The sequence below is a fragment of the Prionailurus bengalensis genome, chromosome D1, assembly GCF_016509475.1.
Source record: "Prionailurus bengalensis isolate Pbe53 chromosome D1, Fcat_Pben_1.1_paternal_pri, whole genome shotgun sequence".
In the NCBI taxonomy this organism is placed as follows: Eukaryota; Metazoa; Chordata; class Mammalia; order Carnivora; family Felidae; genus Prionailurus; species Prionailurus bengalensis.
In genome coordinates, this window is record NC_057346.1 from 16,217,416 (window position 1) to 16,223,433 (window position 6,018).

Sequence of the window (6,018 nt, forward strand, 5' to 3'; positions counted from 1 at the left end):
CGAGGAGGATCTGGAGGGTTTTGCATGAAGCCTCTCTGGGCGGGCTAGTCGCCTGTTTTTCTATGGTTTCAGTAAATGCGTCTGTGGCGGCATCTAGCGACCACGGCTGGCAGAGCCGGCTGATGAGTATCGGTTCGTACAGTTAGCCCTCCAATCTGGAAACGCTGTGTACATTTCTCCCGCTAGAACAAGGCAATTCGTTCTAAATCAGTCTAATCGGAATTGAGGCTGACTCTCGAGGCAGTATTCCTCGAAGCACCTTGAATGTGCTTTTATAGCACTTGTACTACATTATAGTCCGTCCCCTCCACAGTGTCTCATTGCATGGGACATGCTTATATCAAGAAATCGTTATTTATATGCGATTCAAATTGAACCTAGTTTCCTATATTTTTATTTGCTGACGACTGAGCTTCGTTAGGGCATTGCATAACTTAGGCACTTTTATTTTATTTTAACGTTTATTTATTTTTGAGACAGAGAGAGACAGAGCATGAACGGGGGAGGGGCAGAGAGAGAGGGAGACACAGAATCCCAAGCAGGCTCCAGGCTCCAGGCTCCAAGCCATCAGCCCAGAGCCCGAGGCGGGGCTCAAACTCACAGACCGCGAGATCGTGACCTGAGTTGAAGTCGGACCCTTAACCGACTGAGCCACCCAGGCGCCCCACTTAGGCACTTTTAAAATGCGCGTTGGATGGGTGAATGAGGAATGATGAATGAAGACATAAGGGATAAATATTTCATAACCATGGACATAGTTAATTTGGGGAATCAGTGGGGTGCCTGGGTGGCTCAGTCGGTTAAGCTGTAACTTCGGTTAAGTGGGACTTCGGGTCAGGTCACGATCTCTCCGTTAGTGGGTTCAAGGCCCCCTTAGGGCTCTGTGCTGACAGCTCAGAGCCTGCTTCAGATTCTGTGTCTCTCTCTCTCTCTGCCCCTCCCCTGCTCGTGCGTGCGCGCTCTCTCTCTCTCTGAAAAATAAATAAACATTAAAAAAAATTAATTTGGGAAGTCAGAGAGAGGGTGAGAAAAACAGAGAAAAGAATATCGGAAACTGACCCTGAAAACCTGCCAGACAAAAGCAGGAAAGTTGCTTTAAAAAGGAAAATGAGAGACACTTCCGGCCAAAAATGGAACTGCAAAATACTTAAAAATTTTTGTGTCCTCTGTTATTGCTAATAATAATGCATATGTATTATTGAGCACTCCCCACGCAGGAGCACTCAGATTATATAGGCTTATTTATTAATGGATTATCTAACTTCACAACCTTTTGAAACAGATGTTCGCGCCAATTGAGAGATTAGATCATGGAAGTTTAGGAGAGTTAAAATTATTTGCCTAGACCCAGCTAGTAAGTGGTCAAAATGGGAGTCAAACGCGGGTCAGTCCGACTTCTAAATCCCTGCTGTGAACCATTAAGACATACTGCCCCTAAGGCCCTCCTCAGAAAGCGTGTTTGCAAGGGTGCTTTTCTTTGGCAGTTTAATTTAGCTGATGTTGTATTTCCAAAGAACTTGTCAGTTTGTCTTTGCCGCACTGCCCTTTTGCACTGCACTTCGGTGGTCAGTATGGAACATCCCCAGAAGTGGCCACAAGAAAACAATAATTCCAGGCAAGATTTTTTACTATTTTTAAATTAAGAATTTGCCTTTTTAAAAATATGGTTTTTATAACCAAAATTTAAAAATACAGTTTGACTTACATCCCTCCAGGAATGTAAAATAAGTTTTAAAAAACTTTTTAAAAAAAAAAAAAAAAAAACTTTTTTGGGGGGCGCCTAGGTGGCGCAGTCGGTTAAGCGTCCGACTTCAGCCAGGTCACGATCTCGCGGTCCGTGAGTTCGAGCCCCGCGTCAGGCTCTGGGCTGACAGCTCAGAGCCTGGAGCCTGCTTCGGATTCTGTGTCTCCCTCTCTCTCTGCCCCTGCCCTGCCCATGCTCTATCTCTCTCTGTCTCAAAAATAAATAAAAAAAAAACTTAAAAAAAATAAAATATGTGAGCTTTGTAAAGATTCTGCCAGAAAGCCACTAGCAATGAAACTGCAGTAAGAGTGAGTATTCTATAATGCAGGGTTTAAGGGCACAGGTTCTGAAGTTGAGCAGCCTTTGTTCGAATCCTGGCTTTGCTACTCTCTAGCCCAACACCTGTGGTAGAATAGTTTTCCTCTTTCTACCTTGTAAAAGAGATTATTAGAGATCCTCTTTCACAGAATTCTTGTGAGGATTATTATTATTTTTAAGATTACTCATTTATTTTGAGACAGAGTGAGCACATGAGCATGAGCAGGGGAGGGGCAGAGAGAGAGAGGGAGAGAGAGAATCCCAAGCAGGCTCTGAGCTGTCAGCACAGAGCCTGACATGGGGCTCAATCCCATAAACCGTGAGATCACTACCTAAGCCAAAACCAAGAGTCAGATAACTACCCACCCAGGTGCCCCTTATTGTTATTATTTTTGACACTGGCTGAAAGAGAACTTGTTATTACTTTTCTGTACAGAAAGTTCAACAACGTCCACTTAGTCCAGTTTGGTGGCCAATTCTTTAGCCTTTGCATTTTCCAACTTGGCAATGGGAGCCACTGACTTTGGACCCATGATGTTACCTCCCCAGTGACAGTGGATCTCATCGTATCTGTTGTTGTAATGGGTCCTGATGGCTTCCACCAGCTTAGCCGGAGCTCCTTGGTCTTCCAAGTTACCTGGCGTGAAGGTGACAGTGGTGCAGGCCTTCCTGTAGACCGGATGCCTCAGCCTGGCCTTGCCCTTGATAATGCAGTAGGGAACCCCTGTCTTACAACACAGGGCTGGCAGGAAGAAGACCAGCTCAATGGAATCCACATCATGTGCTATCACCAGCAGCTTGTTTTCCACCAAGGTGGTGACATTATTTTTTTTTTAATTTTTCAGTGTTTTTATTCATTTTTGAGAGCAGAGTGTGACTAGGGGAGGGGCAGAGAGAGAGGGAGACACAGAATCCGAAGCAGGCTCCAGGTTCTGAGCTGTCAGCACAGAGCCCGACGTGGGGCTCCAACTCACGAACTGTGAGATCGTGACCTGAGCCGAAGTCAGACGCTTAACCAGCTGAGCCACCCAGGCGCCCCCAAGATGGTGACATTATTAACCCCAGCTTGAAGGACAGGAGGCCTCTTAGTGGGGGAAATCTCCTTTGCCTGAAGCTTTCTTCTCAGCCTGAGCTGACAACCTCTGCTTCTTTTCTTGCTTTGTCTCTGGTCTGTATTTGTGAGCCAGCTTAAGCAGTTGAATAGCTAGCTGTTTGGCGGTCCAAGGCCTGAGTGAACTGGTTAGTCTCAGGAGGCACTTTTAGATGTTGATATTTAATAGCCCTTTGCTACTGCAGCCAGATGTATGAGGGCCATTTGACAAAGCAGGTGAGGTCCCTTTGGGGCCGGATGTCCTGTCCAGTGCCAAAGTCCTGGGACCTTTTCTCAAACAGGGGACCACCTTCTTGGCCTCCTATTTCTTCACAACAGCAGGGGCCAGGGCCACCTTCTTCCTCTTAGCCTTCTTTCCTTTCGGCATCTTGGATGACTGGGGGAAAGAGACTCTCTTGAGGATGAAATGAGATAATTTGTGTGAAGAATTTAGAGTAAAACCTGGCTCATTGTAAGTGTTCAGTAAGTATTAAGGAATAAACAAGAGCTAAAAAGGGGGCAGCGTCATCATGAGGAAACCGGAGTTTCAATCCTGGCTCTATCATTTACAGGCTGTTTGAGTTTGGGCAAGTGTTTAACTTCTTTGATCCTCAGTGTCCTTATCTGGATTGTCGTAAAGGACTGGAGATAATGTGCAAAGTACCTGACACAAAATAAACACTCAATAAAAGAATGCTGTTTTTCCACGGCTGCAGGGGATGAGTGCTGCAGAGTTGAGCTAGTAGTGTGGGACAAAATGATATAGGACACAGGGAACAACTGCTGAATCAGCTATACTCTGAGTCTGACCCTTGGCATGGGAGAAATGCCAACAGACCAGGCTCTGAGATGTCAGCACAGAGCCCGATATGGGGGATCAAACCCACGAACTGTGAGATCATGACCTGAGCCAAAGTCGACACAACACTTTTTAAAAGATATGATTTGGGGGTACCTGTCTAGTTCAGTCGGTAAAGCATATGACTCTTGATCTCTTGGTCTTGGGGTTGTAAGTTCAAACCCCATGTTTATTTAAAAATAAAATCTCAGGGCGACCTGGGTGGCTCAGTCAGTTGAGTGTCTGCCTTCGGCTCAGGTCATGATCTCACAGTTCATGAGTTTGAGCCCTGCACCAGGCTCTGTGCTCAGATGCTCTGTCTCCTTCTGTCTCTGCCCCTCCTCTGCTCGTGCTCTCTCTCTCAAAAATAAATAAACATTAAAAAATAAAAATAAACAAAATAAAGATACAACTTACAAACCATAAAAATTCACCCTTTTAAAGTGTACAATCTAGTTTTTAGTATCGTCACAAGATTGTGTAACCACCATCTCTAATTCCAAAACATTTTCATCACTTTAAAGAACAAACCTCCCTCCCCATTTCTTCCCTCTCCTAATCCCTTGCAACGCTACTTTCTACCTCTATGGACTTGCTGACCCTGGACATTTCCTATAAATGGAATGAACAGGTTCAGAGCAAGTCTTCCAACATAAGCTATGGTGTTTTGTTACTGGTTTCCTTTACTTAACAGGTTCATCCATGTTGTATCATGTATCATTATCTTTTTATGACTAATATGACACATTTTGTTATTCATTCATCTATGATGGACATTTGCATTGTTTCCACTTTTTGGCTATTATGAATGATACTTCTAGGAACATCGGTGTACAAATTTTTGTATGAACATATGTTTTTAATTCTCTTGGGTATGTACCAAGGAGTGAAATTGATGGATCATATGGTAACTCGGTTTAATTTTTTTTTTTAATTTTTTTTTTCCAAAGTTTATTTATTTTTGGGACAGAGAGAGACAGAGCATGAACGGGGGAGGGGCAGAGAGAGAGAGAGACACAGAATCGGAAACAGGCTCCAGGCTCTGAGCCATCAGCCCAGAGCCTGACGCGGGGCTCGAACTCGCAGACAGCGAGATTGTGACCTGGCTGAGGTCGGACGCTTAACCAACTGCGCCACCCAGGCGCCCCAACTCTGTTTAATTTTTGAGAAACCGCCAAACTCTTTTTCCAAAGCATCTGCACTATTTTACATTTCCACCAGCCTTGGGAGAGGGTTTTAATTTCTTCACATTCTCACCAACACTTATTGTTATAGCCATCTTAGTGGGTGTGAAGTGGTATCTCATTGTGATTTTGATTTGCATTTTCCTAAGAACTAAGGATGTTGAGCATCTTTTTGTGTGCTTATTGGTCATTTGTATATCTTTTTTACTTTTTTTTTTAAGTTTGTTTATTTTTGAGACAGAGAGAGAGAGAGAGAGAGAGAGAGAGAGAGGGAGAGAGAGAAAGACAACACAAGCAGGGGAGGGGTGGAGGAAGAGAATCCTAAGCAGGCCCTGTACTGTCAGTACAGAGCCTGACATGGGGCTCGATCCCACCATCCTGAGATCATGACTTGAGCCAAAATCAAGAGTCAGAAGCTCAACTGACTGAGCCACCCAGGCACCCCTTTTTGTCTTCTGTGGAGACTTGTCTAGTTCGCCCATTTTTATTTATTTATCTTATTTATTTATTTTTAACTCATTTCTACACCCAGTGTGGGGCTCCTGCTCACAACCCCAGGATCAAGAACCGCATGCTCTTTGCACTGAGCCAGTCAGGTACCCGGAACGTCCCCATTTTTAAATGAGCTCCTATTTTTATTACTGAGTTCTAAGAGTTCTTTATATATTCTGAATACTAGTCCCTTATGCACACCAGTTAGTTTGTATATTAAATAATACGGTGGCTGCGAGAGCTTTATAAACTGTAAGAGGTGTTGCTAATTAAGCGAACGCGCTGACAATCTATGAAAGCACAGACACAGGAGCTTTCGGAGCTGTAGCGTGAGCCTCCTATACCTCCTTGG

The 6,018-nt window shown here is 44.3% G+C and overlaps 1 pseudogene; it reads right to left on the reverse strand.

Annotated features, from left to right (window-relative positions):
- Window positions 1–2,482: 2,482 nt before the first annotated feature.
- On the reverse strand, window positions 2,483–3,546 carry LOC122482483 (annotated as a pseudogene).
- Window positions 3,547–6,018: the final 2,472 nt, after the last annotated feature.